This window comes from Balaenoptera borealis, assembly GCF_965194805.1.
Source record: "Balaenoptera borealis genome assembly, chromosome: 13".
Classification (NCBI taxonomy): Eukaryota; Metazoa; Chordata; class Mammalia; order Artiodactyla; family Balaenopteridae; genus Balaenoptera; species Balaenoptera borealis.
Genome location: NC_138870.1, coordinates 88,676,883 through 88,700,104, shown reverse-complemented (window position 1 = coordinate 88,700,104; position 23,222 = coordinate 88,676,883). Strand labels below are relative to the sequence as shown.

Below are 23,222 nucleotides of genomic sequence, written 5' to 3'. Positions count from 1 at the left end.
CATTGCTCTTTGTCTTGAGAAGAGATGCTTTAATGAAAGGAACTAAAATGGTGGGCACGTGCGCCCACTTATATCCAATTTGCTTTAGTAATTTGATATAGCTTTCCATCTGCTTCACCCGTGTTCGCCCCGTGGCATGGAAGCTGTCAGCTTTCCTTTTAGCATGGCCTATTTACCAAGCTCATTGACAGTCTCCAGTCTCTTCTTTCCCCTTCGGCCTGGCTTCTCAGGTTTCATTTTCCAGCCAGTTGGTGGGTTGGATTTTTAACCTTGGATCCCACTGGCTTGGTTGAGGATTATCGTCATCTTTATGGTTGTAACGGCTAACATTTACTGAATACTCACCACCTGCCAGGAATCGTTTTAAGCGTTTAACATAAATTAACTCATTTAATCTTCATAACAGGCCCTATGAAGTGGGTGCTACTATTATTCCTACTTTATAGATGATGCAACAGTGGCACAGAGAGGTTAAGCAACCTACTCAAGGCCACACAGCTAGATTAATAGTCAGAGTTCTAAGATGGTCCCTGTGATTTCTGGCTCCCTGATATAGATGCCCTCTATAATCCACTCCCCTTGAGCGCAGAAAGGACCTGGGAATACGATATCACTTCCATGATTACGTTACATTATAAGGCAAAAGGATTTTGCAGATGTTAAGGTCCTTAATCAGTTGACTGTGTGTTAATCTAAAAGGAAGTGATGCTGGATGGGCCTGACCTTATCGGGCCCCATCCTCTTTGAGCATTCTAAAGAGGGCTTAGACTTTCTCTAAACTCAGAGAGACTCTCCTGCTGGCCTAGAAAAACCAAGCGGCTGTGATTTCTACAGCTAAAAGAAAACGAATTCTGCCAATAACCACGAGAGCTTGGAAGGGGACCTGACCCTCACATGGACTGTAGCCCTGGCCGACACCTGGATTGCAGCCTGGTGAGACCCTGAGCAGAGCATCCAGCCGAGCCTGCCCAGACTCCTGTACCGTGGAAACTGGGATAATAAATGTGTGTTGCTGTAAAATGCTAACTTTGTGGTAATTTGTTACACAGCAATAGAAAAATATAGCTAGTAAGAGGCAAGGCTGGGATACAAACCCAGACAGCCTGAGTCTAGAGTTCTCATCTTAACCACTTCTCTATCGGCCATTCTAGATCTGGGATCTGGGATGGATGGAAAAGGAGTTACGGTATAGACTGACCAGAAGACCCAGATCTTTTGAAGACTGGGGCACCCCATTCTCACCCCGTCTACCCAGTAGCCACCATGTTTCAGGAACTACATTAGCCAGAAAGCAGGCACAGAGGCAGCCAGCATGGACCTTAGCATCCAATGGGGAAGACGGCACTTAAGTAACAAAAATAAAATAAAATAATTACAATAGGTAAAGGGCTTAAAAGGAGAAGTAAAGGAGCTAAGGGAACATGTAACAGGTCCTAGGGCTGAGCAGGAGTTAACCAAGTAGAGGTGAGGAGAGGAGAAAACTTTCTAGGCAGTGGGAACAGCACGTGCAAAGGCCCAGTGGCAGGAAGAAGCAAGTACAACAGAGGAACTGAACCAGGTCCTGTAATGATTGGGAAGGGAAAGAGGGGCCCAAGATGAGACTGAAGAGGGAGGGAGAAGCCAGCTCAACTGAAACGGTGCTGCTCATTATAGCTGGTGCTGATCCTCTTGCATCAGAGGAACTCAACACATTACCCTTGATAACAAACTCATTTCACCGAGCACCGGTGGCCCAAAGTCAAATTACTGCTTTCTGAGAAGGAAACCAGAAATGCTTCCAAATTCAGCAAGCTTTGAGAGGCCCATGCTGTGACCCTGGCAGCTGAAAACAGAAATCTTTTGCCCTTTGTCTTTTCCTGAATGCAAAAAACTGAACCCTAAAGAGACTAGGCTCGTGTGGTCAGTTGGCTCTGTGAGGTGAGGGGCCACCTGTCAGCGCTTGTCAACTGAAGATAAGGCCCCCTAAAGGAAACACAGGAGAAATGGGACATTTGGACATTTGGGATTAAGAAAGAGAACTCCTGTCTCCTGTCTCCTGACCTCAGGCTTAATGTCGGGGCCCTGACACACATTGCTCCCGGGCCTCTGAGTCACCGTATGGGAGCAGCGTGTGTCCTGGGACTCGTTAAGAGCCTTGGCAGGTGGAGACAGAGCACTAGGCCAGGAGGCAGTGAGAGGGCACGAGATGGCCAGGGTTAACTTCTCATTGCTGTCACTTGCCAGCTGTGTGATCTAAGGCGAGTTCTTAACCTCTCTGGGCTTTGTCATCATCATCTGTCAAACCGAGTTTCTACATTACAGGGTTGTGATGATTCAAATAATGTGTGCAAAGCACCAGAACAGTGCCTGGTACACAGAGTGAGTGTGCAAGAAATGTTAACGACAACTACTACTGCTGTTATTACCACCACCACCGCTGCTATATCATCATCACCATCACCATCACCCTCATCATCCTACCAAGTACAGAACTGGCCTTACGAATAAGGGAATAACCCTTCATCTTCCACAATCTCCAAAATGGAGTTAAAGATGCATTAAATATCCAAGAAGGAGAGATATAGAAGCCCCCCCAAATACTGGGAGTGCTCCACTCTTGTTGACCATGGCTGTGCAGAGAATTCCTCAAGTCCCAAGGCTAAGGAACACATTGTAATTTTGTCCACCTCACCGGTACTCTGAACCAGGGCTCACTAAATAATCTGTTGATTGCTGTCTGGTGCCCTAATTGGTCTGACTCCAGGGAGAGGACGTGCTGATGTGCTGGTGAGAACATTCCAGGCCTTGTGGCAGTTACAGTTTGATTTAAATTAATAAATAGGCATCTCATTTATTTGTTTAAATCCCATGGAAAAACAGCCCATTCCCTGGGGAATCTCCACAGAAATTCTGCCTTTACATCCACAAACGTATTTCGACCATTCTTTGGGGGGCTGCCCAGACCAGAGACGGCAATAAAGGAAAACATAAAGCATTTGTATATGCTTCCCAAATGTACAGAACCCTTTCACGTGCATTAATTTCATTTGCTCTGCCCCAATCCTAGAAAGTATTACACTTCTTGTTTCTCAGGGGTTCGGTGAATGCTGCTTTTAAGGTTAACATGAATAGACAAAAGTTCTGGCCTTTTAAAAAGAAGTTGTTAGTGACATAATTTTAAGGGGGAGTGTTGGTTAGAATGAATTGTACAGAAGCTTTTATAAGGTTTTTAAAAAGCTTTTTCTTATTAAATAACTATAAAACCTCACCAAATAGCTCAAACTAACTTGGGAGAAGGCCAGTCATAATTAGTGGAAAACTTGAAATGCAGAATATTTTTTTAAATGTACTTTTAATATGTGAAGTCCACATAGTAAAAGGAACCCATAGTGGTAAAGCGCCTGTGTCTTTCACAAACAAACAAGACTCCGTGAATTAGGCTGGGGTCCTAAAGGAAGGGAAACAGTCCCACTGTGTGAGCTTGGAGGAGCCAGGTCTGCCTGCTGGGCCTCAATTCCTTCATCTGAAAAGAAAAAGCCACCAAGGGAAAGGACTGGATCACCTCCAGGTACCTCCCAGCTCTACACGACTCGTCTTTTCTAATTATGTTCACACAATTAATTTGCTTCACGAATTCCTACTTCATGGTGAACTTGGAGGAAATGTAACATATTCTAAATGAGCAGGGTTCAAATTAATGAGCTTTCACTGTCTTCCAGGCATATTTGGAGATGAAAACGAAAATAGAAAAAGAAATGAGATCTAGTTAGTGCTCTCTCTAACACAGAATAGTGGGTTCACGAGGTCGATTTCCTCTCCCAGGGCACGTGTTTTACAGAAGCCTTAGAGAGAGAGTTCAGGTATTTTGCTTTTTTTAAGAAAAAAAAAGCATGAGTGAGTTGCCCATTTGTCTAACAGTGGGGAGTAAAAGGATGACTGCTGGGGTCTTTGAAGAGCACGAGACAGACACCCCCATGTGGAAGGACATACGCTGTGGGAAATCCACCCAATTTTCCAGAACACTGGGACATTTCCAATTCCTCTTCCCAGGAAAAGATTATTCCAGTGTAGCTGCTTAGTGACAGGGTTAGGCAAAAGCAAGGTTTGATTCTTTACTGAGTGTTATAGAACTGTGCCCTCCCCAAATTCATATGTTGAAGCCCTAACTCCCCCCACCCAGTGTGACTATAATTGGAGACAAGGCTTTTAAGGAGATAATTAAGTTTAAATGAGGTCATAAGGGTGGGGCCCTAATCCAACAGGATTGGTGCCCTTAGAAGAAGAGGAAGAGACCCCAGAGATCTCTCTGAGAAGAGGCCACATGAGGACATAGCATGTAGGCGGCTGTCTGCATGGCAGGAAGAGAGATCTCACCAGACATCAACCTTGCCTGCACCTTAACCTTGGACTTCCAGAACTGAGAAATAAATGTCTGTTGTTTAAGCCACCCAGTCTGTGGCATCTTGTTATGGCTGTCCAAGCAGACTAATACACATGCGGAAACGTAATAACAGTACCAGCCGAAACTGAGTGCCTGCTACTGTCAGGCATTGTGCTGCAGGTTCAGATGCATTCTCCCATTTAATTCTCCCACCAGTCATACAATGGTAGGTACTATTATCATTTCATTTCATATGAAGTATTGGTTTATAAATTTGTTCATTCATTCCTTCCCTCCTTCATTCACTGATTTGACAATCATGTGGCCAGCACCAGTCATTCATTCATTCAATAAACATGTCCCAAGCACACTTGAAACTTTCTACAGAGCAAACCGCTTTGATTCCCAGAAGGCCTATTAAGGGCACCAAATGCATGGTCCACGTGGCCCGAGTGTGACCCTGAGACCACACACACTGAGTCTTGAGTGATCAACGTGCCTCTTCACATCCCTGTCTTCTTTGCTTCAACAGCCATTTAATCCCTATTGTTTCGAACCATCTCCCTTCTTTTTCTTCTCCTGCCAATTATGTGCTGACCGCTTTTCAAACCTCAAAATTGAGGTTTGCACATAATCGCTCTGACAATTCCCGTAGTATTGGGGCCAAAACTGAGGGCATCTTAATGAGATGCATAATTGCTCAGCACAATGCATTCATTCACCAACCGTCCTGTAATTCAGCTCGGCAATCCACTTCCCGCCCATCTTCCCCAGATAATGCCTCCAGGTTTCCCTTCTCCAGCCTGAGACATTGAGCCCGAGCATTGTGTTTCTCCCGAGCCCCCATTCATCACGAGCCCCCATTCATCACGGTCATTTTGCTCATTTGCAATTTCCAGAATGGAGATCAATTGGGGCTAAAATGAAAGCATTGTTTCTTGAGAAATATCTCATGGCAGGAAAGGGAAGCTTTGAGAGGCTGGTGCTCCTCTCATATCCCAAAAGAAGATGAATGTAATTGAAATCAAATAGCCCTTTCCTGATTTCATCATGCATTTGCAGACAGGAGAGCTGGTCGGCCAACACCCAACATTTTCTACCAAGTGCACGTGCATGCTTCATCCACCACAGGTGGCCTGGACCACGACTGTACATCAGCAACAAAATACTAATAACCAAATTAGGCTCAGCCCTCTACAGTTTACAAACGCTCTCATCGGCTCACCATTCTCTTGAAAGAATCACCACTGTGATTCCTATTTTTAGAGGTGAAGGATATGAGTCCTGGGAGTCTTCATGACTTGCTCCAGAACGCCCTTGTACGGTGGGAAGGCTGGGACTTGAACTTGGGATTTCTGGCTCTCAGCATTGTCTAAAGCAGCGGTCGCCCGTGGACCAAATCCAGCCGTGTCCATTCATTTACATATTGTCAACAGCTGCGTTCAGACTACAAGGGCGGAGTTGAGTCACTGCAACAGAGACCTAAAATTCTGACTGTCTGGAAAACGTTCGTGGACCTCTGGTCTAGAGCTTAAGGCACCAACTTAGTTTAGCACTTTGGAATGTTCAAGTAGAACGGGATGGTTTGGGATGCTTTTGGCTTGTAGTATGTGGGCAATCATGGAGTGTGGGCACTGAAATATGTAGTCGGCTGACTCTGGCTATGGTTGTGTAGCTGGTGCTGCGGCCGTTGAGACACAATCACACACCCTACTATGTGCCTGGCATCACTCTAAGCATTTTATGGCTTTATGATCACTTAGACCTCACAACAAACCTATGAGGTATGTACTATGATTATCCCTACACTGACGGATAGGAAACTGAAGCACAGAGAGGTCAAGTAACTTGCCTAAGGTCACCCAGCTAGTGACTGGCAGGACTGTCTGCTCTTAACCAGCATGATCTGCTCCCCTCTCTGGGCTAGATGTTCAAGTTTAGCCTCATCTCAGTCGTGTATTAAGAGCTTGCCTTTGGAGCTTCCTTCTCTTGGCATCTACAACACGGGAGATGATGCCTACCCTGCCGACCCTCAAAGAATTGTGAGTTTCAGTGAAGCTAGCCCCTGTGAAGGTACTTAGAGAACACGGGAAGTATGATATAATTGTGAAGGAAAATCGTGACAAATACAACACAAACTCCCAATATGTATTCAGTTCTTCTTCTTTTTTTTTTTTTAATATATTGACTAAACACAGTGGTAGTAACTCCCACCTATGGGAACCCATCAACACAAATGTGCTCTGATGTGAATTTCAGGTGGTATATATGGTCATAAAAGAGACGCTTACAAACGTAAGGATCTGGGCTCTACCTGCTTGGCCTGTCCCTGAAGGGCCATGAGCCACGATGAGCCAGTGCCTCGGCCAATCAGGGTTGCTGGTTCACAACTTAGATTTACTGGGTATTTTCATGGTAGCTCACTTTATGCTCAAAACAACCTCTGAAGAAGGCAGCATCACAGCACCTTCATCATCACTACTGCCACTTTTCACACTCACACTACTGCTGCTAGATTCTGCTCTCCTGACATCAGCATCTCCCAGGCTTCCCTCGGACCCTGGACGTAGGTGGGAGCTTGTTAGTTTCCTATTGCTGCTGTAACAATCACCACAAAACCAGTGGCTTAAGACAACACCAATGTATTCTCTTACAGTTCTGGAGGTCACAGGTCCTAGAGTTAAGGTGTTGACAGTTTTTTCCAGAGGCTCTAAGGGAGAATCCATTCTCGTGCCTTTCCCAGCTTCTGGAGGCCACATGCATTCCTTAGCACGGAGCCCCATCCTCACAGCACCCTAACCTCTGCTTCTATCAGCATCCCATCTCCATCTGCCACTCTGTCTCTGATCCTCTTACCACCCTTGTGATTACCCTGGACTCACCCAGCTAATCTAGGATAATTTTCCCATCCGAAAATCCTTCACTTAACCACACCAGCAAAGTCCCTTCTGCCCTGTAAGGTAACACAGCCACAGGTTCCAGGGATTGGGATGTGGATGTCTTCTGTGGGGCCATTCTGCCTACCACAGTTTAGGAAGCGAGTGACTACAGACTCTGGGTTTTAAATGACCCTGGGTCAAGGGCAAGGGCAAGGACAGTACCAGAGAGGAAGAACAGATGTCTGCTCTGGTTCCCGTAAGTGGGTGTAGCAGCTCCTGCTGCACACTTCACCTCTGAGTCAGGCTTGGCTTTTATTCCCCAAATGGATCCTTTCCCTAGGCCTTGAGTAAGGTGCCCCCAAACTGTTGGCTGTGGTCTGTGGGGTTCCCCAGGATCCTACTGCATAAAGCTTGAGATCAGAAGCACCACCACCTCCCAAGGTTTGCAGTGGGTTTGGACATTGCTATTTCGCAAGTTCAATTGGAACAACGCGCAACCGATAAAGACAAGCAGGGGTTCTTAGGCTCAGGAAAGACTGTACCTTGTGCATTAATCAGATAACAAATGGCAGCAATTGCCAGGGGCTGTTTTTGGCCAGGCTTTATCTCAACAAGATACTTATCATTCCTTCCCCTCGGATTGAGTTATGCCCTAAAATCCTAGGGAAGGAGACTCAATTATCAATTGCAATTGACCCTCCTTCTCCTGGCTCCTGGTTTTTATTTCAAAGCGTTCTAGGCCTGAATCCCAATAATTTTTTTCTTTTTAGCAAAAAAGAAAATCACTGTGTTATATGCTGTTCTCGGATAAGACAACAATGAACAAACCAACCCACAGAAGAAGCTCATTTTGCCACTTGCTCAAGAAAAACGACACTTTACTCTGAGTGAAAAACAAAAACAGTAATAATAATACATTAAAAAAAAAAAGAATTTCAGTTCCTCTCGATGCTCCTCATTAAGAAAGGGGTTGGTAAATTATTTCTTTTGTACTGATCACTCAGGATCTCAGTTCTGAAGAGAGCCATGAATCAGCCCAAGAAGGTTAAAGGCATGGTGGAAGAGCAGGCTATTGATTAACAAGAGGTCTGGGTTACGTGTGGATTTCTATTTCTCATTCAACCCCTTTCCCTCATGACCGTGAATAATTGGGTATCAGCCGCCTCTGAACTCCTGTAGTATCTGCCAATTCCTTTCAAAAGTCACATTTCTTTTCAGGCACCAGCTCGTCTATCCTGTAAAATGAAGGAAAACCTACTGAGAGTGAAGGCCCAGAGGCTAAACTGAGACTAACCATCCTATGAATGAGAGAGACCCAACGTAGCACGTGGGAGAAAGCGGGGGTACCATTTGTGAGCCAGTCTATGTGGTGACAAAATACGTTTGAGGGACAGGTCCCAAGACAGCCTTCTCATTTCTAAATGTCATGCTAGCATGCAATTTCCCTACCAAATGAGATGAAATTTTCAAGTGGCTCCACCAGTCCTAGAATGAAGGTTCTTTGGGAATGATGATTACAGAATTACAAAGCTGCTGTGCTGAGGGGATGGCTGGGCTCACTTGTGAGCTGAGGGACTGGCTTCCTCTGATTCAAATTTGTTCCTCTGAAAGATTACACGTGTCCCTTGTTAATGGACTTCCAGGCTGCTCTTGAAAAGTCGAACCCAGAATGTTCCATCTGCAAAAACCACTGGCTTAGTGTGAGTCTACCTACTTCTTTACTCTTAGTGATCAAGGGGTTTGGGGATGAGTTAACCCTTGCCTATAATTCCCTCTGCCAACTACTGCCATGGTCTGTGCCAGGCTGTGGAACCAACTGACACAACAGAAGCCCAGTGGATCTACCAATCAGTGTGGCCAACCCCTCCCCAAATGGGCAGCCCCCACCCTGGCCTTACCAAGCTGACTGTTTACTTTCACTGGCTCTGTGCTTCCTGCTAATTAGGAAAGAGACCTGGAATCATCCTGATTCCTATTTGAACACTGATTCTTGGTCAGGGCTCTGGCAAGAGGACGGCAAGAGGATGGCAAGAGGCCGCCAAACAGTGTCTCCATTGGGCTCATAACACAGACCTGGGGGGATGAACGCAACAGGCCACTCCTGACAAGAATGAATGGAGGGCTTCCCTGGTGGCGCAGTGGTTAAGAATCTGCCTGCGAAGGCAGGGGACACGGGTTCGAACCCTGGTCTGGGAAGATCCCACATGCCGCAGGGCAACTAAGCCCGTGCGCCACAACTACTGAGCCTGCACTCTAGAGCCCGCAAGCCACAACTACTGAGCCCGTGTGCTACAAATACTGAAGCCCACGCGCCTAGAGCCCGTGCTCCACAACAAGAGAAGCCACCGCAATGAGAAGCCCATGCACCGCAACGAAGAGTAGCCCCCGCTTGCCGCAACTAGAGAAAGTCCGTGCGCAGCAACGAAGACTCAACTCAGCCAAAGATAAATAAATAAATAAAATAAATTTATTTTAAAAAAAAAAAGAAGAATGAATGAATGGAGGAGACAATTACAGATGGTCACTGTGCCTAGGCAGGGAAGAACTCAAAGAAGCAATCTTCCAACTCTTAAACCCTCAGAAGCACTTCCTGTAACTTGCCTATTTCAGGTACCACCTCTGGCCTGAGCAATCTTGCTCCTGGTTTAAAGATGCTCTGTCTGACTCGTGAGGGGTGAGTGAGTTTCTGGGGGAGACTGAGAAGCCAGGAGAGAAGTGGCCAGCACAGGAGGCCCCATCATCCTTGCTCCCCTTCACCACATCCTGCCCGCTGGGATAGAAGGGGCCCCAGGACCAAGCAGCGTCCTTCACCCAGGTGTGCCTGGAGCGCCGTGGTCACCACCTACCAAAGGCAGGCAGGAGCCAGCCCATTTACAAGTTCTCACGGGGAGCAGGGGGTTCCATCACTACTTTAAGGACCAATGAATTGAGAATCAAACGCGTTCGGGTCACCCATGTAGTCAACGAATCTCTATGCCAGCTGAGTTGGTGGAGGTGGCCTGGTCCCAAGAACAACAGGCTGAATTGTGGCTCTGCAACTCCTTGACTGGATCGGATGACCCTGCACGTGTTACTTTAAAAGCCAATAAGGCCTCTCTGTGCCTCAGTTTCCCCACCTGTAAAATGGGGACTGCTGCATTTGAAAAGCAACAACAGGTTGTTTGAATGTGAGGAACTATAAACGTCACTGGGCAAGAGAAGCTTCTCTTAAAAGTCAGTTACTAGAACCCGAACTGTGATAACAATTTTTTTTGAAAAGAACAGTGGAAAGTTTTAAATATGCAAATGTAAAGGTAAAAAAAGAATATTTACTAACATACTTGTCTCTGTGCCTCCAGCTACTGTTCTAGGCACTTGACACAAATCAACTCATTAAATCTTCATAACAAGCCAAAGAGGTAGGGACTGCTGTTCTCCCCATTTTACAGATAAAGAAACTGAGGTACCCAGAGATTAGGTAAATGACCCAAGGTTACTCTGCCAGCAAGTATGGATTTGAACCCAGGAAGCCTGATTCCAAGAACTCCAGTTTTAACTGCTATACTATGTGGCCTCTTCAGCTAGAACTAAATAAATTATTTTCCACTCTGAGATACTTGACCAAGATCACACTGCTAGTAAGCAGAAAGAGGCAGAAATTTAAACTTAGGACTTTGGGCTCTGAATTCCATTCTCTTCCCGTTAAACTCCATTGCTTGAGATCTGCTGCGCCTGGCATTTCGAGGCAGTGGAGGGGGGGTGGTGGAATTGGGGTTGGGGGAGGGGAGAGGGTGACACCTCAAAATGTCATTTGGAGGTAAAGGCTGAAGTGGGGTAGGGGAGCACGGAGGGTCTACCTTGGGTGCCTCCTTCCTGTTTCCTGACAACGTGAGGTCAGGAACAGCCCAAACCGTGAGGAGAACAAACTCAGACTGCGGCCACCCAAGGGAGCTCAGCTCCTCACCCAGCAAATCCCCTTCACCCCAGGAACTCAGCACCCAGAAAGGACGAGGCCTTTTAAAGGCATCACAGTGGCCTTCGCTTCCAGGGTCCCCGTTCAAAGTCACGTTTTTTCCTCCAAGTTGAGCCAGTTATGAACATTCAGCGCATCCAGGGGACCCGAGAGGCTGCCCTTCCATCTAGCCCACCACGGGACTCCGGCTCCCTGCCCCTGACAAGCACCCTGTGCAGCATAAACACAGCATGTGTCTTCTAAGTTTCCAGAAAGCAACAGCGCGCCAGGCTCCACGAAAGGTAGGGACCTCTTCTTGGCCTCTGCCTCTGAAATCCATGCAGACTCTGTACCCCCTGTCCTTGGTCATCTAATACACGGACAGCTGCTGCTTCGAGGAGCCCCCAGGGAGTGGACTCTTCTCTCAGGATGCTGGAGACCACCTGGGACCCTGTTAAAATGCAGGTTTCCATTCAGCAGGCTGGTGTGGGAGCCAAGGCATTTCTAACAAGCTCCTAAGTGATGCCAAGGCTGCTGGTCCCCGGACCTGTCTTTGAGTAGGAAAAAAGCCAGAGCAAGTGGTTGTCAAACTGGGCTGCACACTGGAATCAACTGGGAGCTTTTAAAAAAGTACCGACACCCCCAGAAATTCTGATTTAGTGGGTTGAATGTGTGAATGTTTTAAATTTCCTTTTTTGCTTCCGAAGTGCAGCCAAAACAGAGGCCCTCTGCTCTAGAAGACGGAGTTCCCTTTTAACAGGTAGAAGACGAGTCAGCTACGTGGAGCCCTGCCTTCCAAGTGATCTGAACTTCAGCTTGCTCACGTGTCCCCAGGATCATTTCCTCCTTTCTGGCTTTTGTGCCTGAATAACAATAACAGCAAACAGCGAACACCTATGTCGGCCTCATTCTGTGGATTCAAATTCAATCCTCACAAGGACCCTGTGAGATAGATGCTAGTATGTATTATCCTCATTTTACAGGTGAAAAACCTGAGGCACAGAGAAGGTAAGCAGCTTCCCCAAGTCACAGCTGGCAGGCGGTGGCTATGGGGTTCCAGCTGGTTCTAAGGCCCGTGCTCTTAACCACGGCTAGGGAGGGCCTCAGACATGCCCCTTTCTCTCAGAACTTTTCCCCAAATACTGGGACAGGATGTGAGGCCTGGATCCAAGCAAGCAGTGAGCTGGCCGAGCTCTCCACAGCCAAGCCCTGCATCGGCGAGACGCCGTTACAGCTGTGGGCGTATCTGTGGACATCCCGTAGGGCACGGGCTGGAGATGGAACAGGAGGGCAGAGCGGTTTCTCCAAGAGTCCAAATGACTGCCAGAACTGTATGCTGGCCATTTTGTGGCTTTCAACCCCTGACAGAAGACAAAGGGGAGGAAACATTGCAACAGGCCATTTTAGGCAGCAGCGGAGTCGGCCTGGGCGTCCCACCCCTGTGGCCTGTTCCAGCTTCCTTCCAGAGCAGCTCTGCACCTGCCAAGGCTGGAGCAGGGCCAACCTGGCGGTGTCCTCTGGCGTGGTCATGTAGATAGTGAACAGCAGACTATCAGCTGGAGACACTGGAGCTGCAGACCTTTCTAGAAGTCAGGAGCTATGGTCAAACCGGTTTTCACGCATCCCTGGGCTGCCGGTCCTCACCAGAGGGGCATGGATGGAGTGCCCCCCCAGGTGGGACGGTGCTCCAGTCCCTTGAGAGTCAGGACATCCTCTCCCCTTAGCTGGCGTTTATGCGGGGGAGGGCAGGACCAGATGGTCCTCTGTGTGTCACCTCCCGTGTCTTTGCTCAGTCAGGGTGACAAAGGCTACACAAACACAGGAGCACATACTCCCACGTGCACATGCCTCGTCTAACTTCCTGGTCCATCTACGCTCCTCCAGCATCGAGTACCAAACTCAAATAGAACTTTGTTTTGTGATGGTCAGTTTACTGGCCTGAGTTGCCCACTAGAGTATGAACTAATAGAGGGCAAGTACTTGCTTGTCTTAAGTGCCCCAGCATCCAGCACAGCGCCATACACACAGCAGGTGTCACTGGTTGCACTGCGCCACCCTTCCCCTGCCCAATCCATATGTTGAAAACCTAGCCCCGGTACCTCAGAAGGTGACCTTATCTGGAAAGAGGGTCACTATAGACGTAATTAGTTAAGATGAACTCCTATTAGAGCAGGTGGGTCCTGATCCACTACGTTTGGAGTCCTTATAAAAGAGAGATTTGGACACAGACACACACACACACACAGGGAGAATGTCATATGAAAACAAAGGCAGAGACTGGGGTGATACTTCTACGAACAAGGAAAGCCGAAGGTCAGCAGCGACCTGCCAGAAGCTAGATAAGGGGCATGTAACAGATTCTTCCTCGGGCTCCCAGAAGGAACCAACCCTGCCAACACCTTGATCTCGGACCCGCAGCTTCCAGAAATGGGAAACGATACATTTTCGTGGTTTAAGCCGCCTAGTTTGTGGTCCTTTGTTAACGGCAGCCGTGGGAAATGAATACGGTAGGTATGTAATAAGGGAGGGAAGGAAAGATGGCATCCAGGAATTTCAGTTCCATTTCATTCAGTGCATTTTTACTGGGTTCCTACTTGTGCCACCTGCTCTGGAAGAAGGAGGGAAGGAGGGAGGAGGGGAGGGAAGGAGAGAGGAGGGGAGGGAAGGAGGGAGGAGGGGAGGGAAGGAGGAAACAGGGCTGAATGTGGGCTGTGTCCTGAGGAAGGGCGAGGTCTGGATTCAGCAGTCCCCTCCCCGACCCTCCCCCCATTCCTTCTGAGTCCGGGATTCACTTTCTCCAGTTCTTTCAAGCATCCAGTTCCCTGTGCCTGTTCTCTCCACGCTCCCCACACTGTCACACGCCCGTCTCAAGACAGAATCTTATGAAACCGAAGCTGAGCAGTTAGGACAGCGCCGTGATGCTGAGCAACTTCCTGGGCCGTCACTACCGTGAGCTGGCCGGAAACTGGACGCCCACGGTGGGCGTGTGGGGCGCCATGGGCCCCGTGGGACTGGTGTGGGCCACCGGCTGGCGGCTGATTCTGGACTGGGTGCCCTACAACAATGGCAAGTTTAAGAAGGACAATTAATTAAACCGACGCCCCTCAGACCCCTCTGGAATCTGGTGGTGCTGCCTACTTCCATCCACATCCGAAACAGCCCACGCTCTTGGGATGGACCTCGAGGAAATACACAGTTAGACTTTCTATGCTTGTGAAAACAGCTTTGGTGTGTGAGTGCACACAGCATTAAACCTCTCTCTGAAAAACTAACAAACAAAACCTAAGTTGAGGTGTAAATGACCAGCATCTATCTAAGTGTCAGCCCTTCCATGGTCCTTGCACTTGGACTTTTGGAAGGATGTTTTTTAGGAGAAACATCAGGCCTCAGCCTGGAGTGGAGACGTCCTCTTCAGACCAAGGACCTACTGGGCCCCAGCAAGCCTCCCGCCCTGGTGGTTGGCTGCCTCAGCGTCTCTGGGGGCACGAAGCCCTGGTCGCCTCCTCAGCATGATCTCCACACACCGGGCTTGCTCAAGGCCCAGGGACAGGCGATTCGCTCAGTGCCAAGCACCTACTGAGCTCCTTTTCTGTGGCTGGCTGGAGTAGCCACAGGGTACCAAGATGAATGACGCAGCCCTTGCCCTCAAGAGGCTCAAAGCCTAGTGAGATCATTTCAAACACATAAGATAAGTGTCACAAACAAGGGAAACATGGGCATGGGGGTGAGGACAGACTTGCACTGTCCAGTATGACTGTCACCAGCCACGTGTGGCCATTGAGCATGTGACATATGGCCAGCCCCAAGTGAGATGTGCTGTGTCAAATACACAGAACTTCAAAGACTCAGTACAAAAACAAGAGTGCAAAATATCTTAATATTTTTATTGATTACACGTAGCAATGATCATACTTCGGTTATACTGGGTTAAATAAAGTATATTATTAAAATGAATTTCACCTGGTTTTTGTTCTACTTTTTTAAATGTGGCTGCTGGAAAATTTCGAATAGCATATACAAGTCACATTATATTGTGAGTAGGCAGCACCATTCTAGAAGGACATTTAACCTGAGTTTGAGGGGGGCGGGGGGGGGGAATCAGGGGGAGCTTCCTGGAGGAGTTTTCATCTGAGCTAATATGAATTTAAAAAAACAGCATCGACTGAGCAGCTTGCCATATGCCCGGAACTTGCTATATATATTCTAATTTAATCCTTAATAACTGAACAGTTAGTATTTTATTCCTACTTTATAAACAAGGTCTGAAGGGTTTGAAAAGGTTCAGCTGTTGGCCCCAGAGTTCACAGTAATTTGTGGTGGAGGCAGGGTGGAAACCCTGCTCCCCACCAGACCTGCAGGTCAAGAGGGAGGCCGGATGGGGGTAAGCTGACGCCCACCCCACCCCATCCCCCAAACCCGTCTTTCCTACAGAGAATTTGAGAGCAAGCCAGGGCTTTGTCTCAGCTCTATCCATTCCAACAAGGTTAAAATCCAGTTGGCTGAGAAGCTCCCTGAGTTGTATAATTTACAGAAAAATCAAATTATGTAGAGACCTCTTATAATTGAGGGTAATTTAGGAAATAACTTTCCAAAAATGGCAGATTTTACAGCTGTGTTACCACTTGGAAATTGCTGAGGTTGTTTTGTCACTTGAGTGCCCTCCTCTCATTGAAATATGCCAGATTATATCCACACAGCCTGACACAGAAAAACCCCATTAGAGCACCGAGCTATCCAGATTTGAATATACTGGGTCAAATTAGGCTTCCAGAAACAGAAAAACTGCCTATAAAAACAGCCTGAATGAAATGTGGACCTCGCATTAACACGGCCCAGAGATGGTCTTATTTAACAACTATTAATGAGGCACTTAGCTACGTGCTGTGGGTATGACAGACACAACCACAGGAGACCTTTAAAACTTAACAGCTGAATCCGCCCATTTTCCAGGATGTGGGTTGAGTGTACACATACACACACACACACACAGAGGCACTCATGGCCTTAAAAATCAGCACAGCAAGCTTCCCTATAACTGAGTCTACCAGACACATAACATAAATCAAAATTTTTAGGTAGTGCTCATGATGAATAGCTAGTAGCTTCCAGGCAAGAGGAAATCATCTATCTTATTATTATTCAACAAAATAATCTTATTATTATTATTTCAAGTGCACACCTGCCAAATGTCTGAGCCTGCAGGACAGGGACCAAGCATGGTCCCAGACCCCCTAAGAGAAGTCCCAGGTGACCTAACTCAACCCAGATCACTGACGGCTACTGACTATCACCAACTCTGCCCTGGGCACCACCCTAGGTGCTTTTCATACACGATTTTAAATCTCAAAAACCTGCAAGACTGGTATCATGCTCCTATTTTACAGATAAGGAAATCGAGGCTTGGAGAGGTTAAGTAATTGCCCCACATCATACACCTGGGCTGGGATCCCTCCCTTCCTTCCAGCATCCAATCATCTCTTCCAACCCGAATTGCGTCCGACTCTAGATTCACCATCTGTCCAGGCTTGATTGGAAATCCGACCAGGGCACCTTCCCTGGTTCAAGAATAATGAAGCCACTGGCCACAGTGGAAAAGGCGGCCCATTGTCCCCGGGTTTTGCAATGGGCTCTGCTCATCTATTGTAATTTGCAATTAATAATGAAGCATTCTCCCAAGTGCTGTATGTAAGATCAAGTTGATGTAATATTTCATCTTTGCCAGCCAGCTGCCGTTCTGCTAGGCTGACAGTAAGTAATATCTTTGCATAAGGAGCCGGTCCACAACTAAATCAATTAATCCCTCTTCGGCTGGTAGACAGCTGTTGGGTCAATGCAAGATAATTAGAGGGACTCGTCATTTACCAGGTGGTTGGTAATGAAGGGATTAATTGACCAGAGTTGGGGGCTGTACAATGTCTGCTCTCTCTTGCCTTCCCCAGTGGACACGGCCATTCAGCATTGTTCTTCCTGAACGATTCTCAAGGCAGAGAGCCCTTTCTCCCTTTCATGCTTATTTGTGAGACTGAAGCTGATCTTTCAGAAGCGCCCACCTGATGTCTGGCTTGGAACAAATCTAGGTTCTCCTTCTTATGGGATCAAGAGCTAAGTGGCTCAAGTTTCGTTTACACAGGGCTCCACCCAATATTCTGCCCTAGGGCTCCACTTTTTGGGTTTGTTCACAGAACGAGTCCCCAACACTCAGGGCACTGACGCAACAACCTTCCGTCCCATGCAGCACAGGAAGGAACGTGGTCTCCGTGTCCTGGTGGATGAGGCTGAGTGCAAATGATTCACACGGGCCTTCATATAGAAAGACAGTAGGAAAGATAGAGAGCAACCTCAATGCACATGCTGTGAGTTGCTTTTCATGTTATGGGTTATGCAAGAATCAAAGAATCGAAGATTTTAAAACTGGAGGGGCCCTTACAGAACCTCCAACCCAGTGCTTCTGAGCTCTGGGTGCCCATCAGAATCACCTAGGGAACTCTGAAAAATACTGACACCCCAGCCCTATCCCAGACCAACAAATAAAATCAGAATTTCTGGGGGTCTGGGCACTGGTCATTTTTTCAAAGCTCCTGAGTGCAGGAGGTGTTGAGAAGCACGGGTCCAGTCCAACCCCTTCATGTTACAGATGAGGAGGCTGCGGCCAGGAGGGGCCAGACCTCCTTAGAGAAGCCCCGGAGCTAACAAGTGGCCAAGTGAGAAGCAACAGCTGGTTTGTAAGGTGCACACCATCTCCAGGGGGCTCCTCGGGACCACCAACCTGCCGGTGGCTGAAGACTAAACCCTCCAGAAGGGCGAATGAGCCTTATCCAGCTGGTACCAACCTGCCTTGCCTGCCTTCTCTCCAATCAGCTTCCAACATGCTCTTTCACGCCAGCTACAAACCCCTCACCATTCTCTGAACGTGCCATGGACCGTCGCACCTGTGCACCTCACTCCTGCTGTTCCTTCGCTCTGGGAGGCTGTCCCCTCTTCTCTGTCCAGTGAAGTCTGATGTGTCCTCAGAGGCCTGGCTCAAATGCCACCTCCTCTAGAAAGCCTCGCACTGTGTCCTGTGCCTCAAAGGGTTAATTGCTCACTCCTGATTCCCCCATAACCTTTCAGAATGCTTCGATCACACAGCACTTGTCATGTTCTATTACCTACATGCCTCTCTTCCTGACGTCTTTTTCCTCTGTTTATCCTATGAACATCTGTAGACAAAACGAATCTTGGCAAGCCTTGCTCAGAAAACTATTTAGATTGGAGCTAGAAGAGTTTCCCACCCTCCCTTGGACAACTCAAGCTTTTTTCAATCTAAAACTTAATCAAAGACCCCAACTTCCAAATGTCACCAAGCTGTGCTATCCTACAGCAGAGTTCTTGGGGGTGACTCCTGCTTAGTCTGGTTCCAGCCAGGAGACAAAGGCCTCTCCAAAAATATCATGTTCAGTGAGAAGAAAAAATCTGCAACTGTTTATTGGACATCTACTGTGCATTCCATACCATTCCATGAGCCTTGGCCCCTGCCTTTGGGAATTTTACAACTATCCTGAGCATGTCCCTGATCTCAGCTTGAGTCACCATGAAAAAGAACCTCAAGGGAGCCTTTTTCCCCCTGGGAAAGATAACGGGATAGGCTCTTTCCCTCCCACTATCTCGCCAGGTCAGATAGACCCGGCACTACCATTTAGGGACTGTGGGATCTTGGCAAATTGCTCAGTCCTTCTGAGCTTCAGTTAACTTACCTGAAAAATGGGGCTATCAGATTTTAGGATTGTTGTGAAGATACCATTAGATACGTGTGGAAAACACCTAGAAGAGTCACACCTAGAAGAGTCACTGACGTGTATTATACATTCACTGAACAGTAACTTTCTTCCTTTCTTTCTCCCTTCCTTCTTTCCTTCCTACCTCCCTTCTCTCCCTCTCTCCATCCTTCCTCCTCGAGCCTACCTTACGGAGAAGTAAATTTACTTTTAACACATTGAAGATTGCACCAATAAAGATCCAATTTTATTATTATAATAAAATGTTGACTGGTCAAAATATTATATTGACTGGTCCTCAGAGGTCCCTAGGAAGGCCCGCACGCCCCTGGTACATGAGTGAAGACCGCCTAGACTCAGCACTTAGAGGAGTTCCTGGTCAGCCCCTGGGCTGAGTATCTGTATTCTCAGAACATGGTAATCACAGAGCAAGTATAAACGCTAAAGAAAGAACCAGGCAGGGCAGGGCTGAACCACATGAGTGATGCTGGGAAGATTTCAGGGAACCCACGGGAGGACCGGGAGGTGGGCGAGGCAGGACTCACCCTCGCTGGCATTTTAGGGGCAATTATGCCCTATTAATGGCTAACGGCACAGCTCTACCCTGCAGTCTGAGCTGAGCCGGGCGGCCCACAGATGTGCTCGGCCCACAAATATGCAGCTGGCAACTCTTGAACTTACGGTGACTTGACGCCAGCTGATCTGATCAGCAATTACGTTTTATTTTGGGGCCAGGAAGACAGCAGAGAACCAGGAAAATTATAAGACATCAGAGTGCAGTTTTTCTAAGAATATCAACTACAAACTTCTTTTTCACCAATTGTTGTTTTAATGGTTAGGGGTTTGTGAGGCACTAAAATAAGAAAACCTTGGACACTAAAATCAGATTATAGCCAATTTTCCTAAGGGAGCTTTTAAGAGTTTGTCCAGTGAAAATCTGGATAAGATTTTTCTCTCTCTCTCTCTTCTGTTTTTTGTATGGGGTAATTCCTGCCAAGAGAACTTTGCTGGTGCCAGTGAATACAGCATGGAGATAAATGCATCTGTAGTTCGTCCTGGATCTGAATCTTTACTCGGCTTCTTACAAGCTGTGTGACAACCTCCTCAGCCTCAGTTCTCCCATACATAAAATGGGGGTGCACTACCTAGCACGGGGCTTAATACAAGCACTCCACGAGATGTTTGTAGGCATCTAGATAGCATCTGGCCTACAGTACCAGTTCCTGGTAACTAAGATGGTGCTTCTCGCCATTGTGTTGGTTTTCTTATCATCTAAAATAAACGGTTCCTATTTTCACCATTATATATCAAACCCAAACCACCAATCAACATAAAATGGGGAAACGGCATCTCCGGGAGCAGTTCAGTTTCTAGCAATTACAGAGCTTGTCATCTGCCTCTGTGATAACATCAATCCAGGCTTAGCGGCTTCCACAGCTTGGCTGGTAGGGGAACACGAGAAACCACAACCAAGCCCCAACGGATGCAATGTTTGCTAACGTCTCAGGGACACAAAACCCTACTCAACTCAACAGAAACTCCTGCTCCCTTCTCTGCTCTGAACTCCCCGGCTCACGGCAGCCCCAAAGATCACCAAGACGGTTTCTCTGAGAAGCGTCACCGACGGAACGTGCGTGGGAAGAGAACATAATTGCAGCTTGTAAAGGAAACCAGCCTAAGAAAAAACATCCCGGGACAACATCCCGAGGAAACGGGGAGATCCTCCTGCAGGGACATTTTCCTGGTTACCAGCAAAAGGGGCCAGACAGCTTGCCCGTGAGTGCTTGACGGAGGCTGATGACTCACCCACCTAGGCTCTCACAAATGGCTCCCAGAGCTGCCTCTCCAGCCCCATCTTCCCTCCCGGGTCCTAGGCTTCTAAGTGAGCATCTGAACCCAACACCACCAGATGGAAGGGATGAGCTCTACCCAGGAAGGTTCTCTCTCCTCTGATTGGTTTACAAATGGACCAAGCAGGGTCCCCCCCCTCACCAGATAACCCACTCAAGCCAGCTCTGGGATAACAAGGAGAACCAGACACGGAAGGCTAACCACACACAGGCCCTTGCTCACCCTTCTGTGGCCAGTGCCTGGCACTGTGCTACACATAGTGGGCACTCGTAAGAGTGCGTGAAGAAATGAACGAGTGAATGCATGAATGAACCTGGGAATGAGCAAACTCCACAAAAGGCACTGAGCAAGGCACATCTTTTCACGGAAGGCTGCAAGGCAGGAATTGTCAGCACCGCGTTATAAAGGAGAGAGGCAGTCTCAGAGGGGTTACATGTCTTGTGCTCACTCACACAGCTGATAAATGAGACCAGGCTTCGAATCCAGGTCTGACTCTAAAATCAAGGTTTCCACGAGTGAAGCCATTCTCATGACCGTGGTGATGACGGATCATGTTTACATAGCCCCTGACACATCAGAATTATTTCATCCTCCCAACGTTCCAGAGAGATGGGAGAGCTGACCCCTACAGAGGACTCATCATGTATGCAAGGTTGCACAACCAGCTGGAGCTGAAGTAGGAATTTAAACCTGGACTTTCGTTCTTTCAGTCACAGATATTTGGGGCCACCCACTACAGGGACACAAGAGTGACAGGCGCAGACCCAGTCCATGGAATTCCTGCCCAGAGGGGCATCTACTTCAGAAATAGCTCCTCCCATGACACCCATATGCTGCCTGTAAAATTTCCTCAGGAAAGCAGGAGCACTTCAATGGTTTGGTTTTGGAATAGATAATGATCTGAGAACAGAGGACGTCAACAGAAGAGAGGGATGCTTTGCATCTCAATAGCGTGTGTTGTTTTCAAAGGCCTTCCAGAAATCCTCTTCCCTAAAACCAATGCGTGAACAGGCTGGGAGACTGGCCTGCAATAATCAGATTATTTGGGCACCAAACAAAACCCAAATACAAAATAACCAACAAGGAACTACTGTGTATAGCACAGGGAACTATACTCGATATCTTGTAATAATCTATAATGGAAGAGAATGTAAAAAAAAGGATATATATTTTTATATATATATATATATGTATAACCGAATCACTTTACGGTATTCCTGAAACTAACACAACATTGTAAATCAACTATACGTCAATATAAATTAAAAAAAAAACAAAAGCAAAACAAAATACAAATTCCCTGCTGCGTCACCAGAGAACCCAGTAAAGGAGGCCTCAGGCAATCTGAGTTTGCAGTTACCTGGTGAATCTGGCCTCATCCCACTGAGCTCCAAAGCGGTGGGCTGATAGGGGAGTAAACTAACATGGTTAGGCCACCCATTTTGCACAAACTCAGGAGTCCATTTTTCCAGACGGGAGTACGGGTGAAAGACAGGATGGAGATGTGGAATCAGAAAGTTCTCAGGCTCATCCCTTTGCAAGACTTCTGGGAATTCATCACTTTTGGGGAACCAAGCAGTTTCTTCCTCTAACAAGCACCTTGGTCCCCAGAAATACTAAATCAAGAATTTGATACAAAATAAACCTCAAAGATTACAGCCAAAGCAGTACATTTTCCCCCCCTTTCTCACCAGCTGTCAAAGGTCAGCTAATGGGCCACTAGTTGTTCATTCACCAGTTCTTGGCATCACAAGCTAATTCATGTTCCCGCAAAAGGACCAGCCTTGGAGTCTCCACGTCAAGACCCACACACACCAACAAGGCCATCACCGTGGCAACCAGGCCTCCTCCCTTTGCTCCTAGCTTTCCATGGAGGGCACTTTGCCTTGGCTGGAGCTTATTTTGCTCAGAGAGGAACTCTTTTCATAATCAAGTCCAACTTACTGTGACAGTCACTTAAGCAAAAAGTCTCCCCACCCAAGGGAGTCTTGTCAAACTGACGCAGTGAGGTGCAACTCCTGGGGACATCGTTGGGCTCTAAAAACCAGACGTGGGAGCTGGGTGGTGAGTTCACCCCCATGTGAGCCTTCTTTGGGGGTGTCAAGGGGGAGACCGCACAGCCTGGCAGGCTCTGCAACTTCAGAGCCCCCTTGCTGGCACCTGCAACTGTATGGCTCTCAGGGATCCAAAACCTGGGCAGGTCTGAAAGCTCAGCCCCGCACTCTACCAAGCTGTTCCTCTCATTCTAAATACCTCTCACTAGAATTTCAGAGCCATACTATAGCAAAAGGGTGACCAAGAAAGCAACCACTTAAGGTAAAATGCCAGGCAGGGGAGGGAAGTTTCAAATACCCAAAGACCAGAATTTGGGAGTCTTTCAATCCCTCTCCACCCCCCAAAAAACTGACACATGGAGACCAAGCTGAGAAGCAAGGACGTTTCCAGGG

The 23,222-nt window shown here is 47.5% G+C and overlaps 1 protein-coding gene and 1 pseudogene across 5 annotated transcripts in view; one reads left to right on the top strand and one right to left on the bottom strand.

The window, feature by feature from the left end:
- The window catches only part of CHST11 (carbohydrate sulfotransferase 11), a 278,318-nt gene that overhangs the window by 124,271 nt on the left and 130,825 nt on the right, over positions 1 to 23,222 (bottom strand). The gene's annotated exons all lie outside the window — the stretch shown is intronic.
- Positions 13,924 to 23,221, top strand: LOC309609053 (cytochrome b-c1 complex subunit 10 pseudogene; annotated as a pseudogene). The gene has a single exon. The product of its transcript is annotated as a cytochrome b-c1 complex subunit 10 pseudogene (transcript).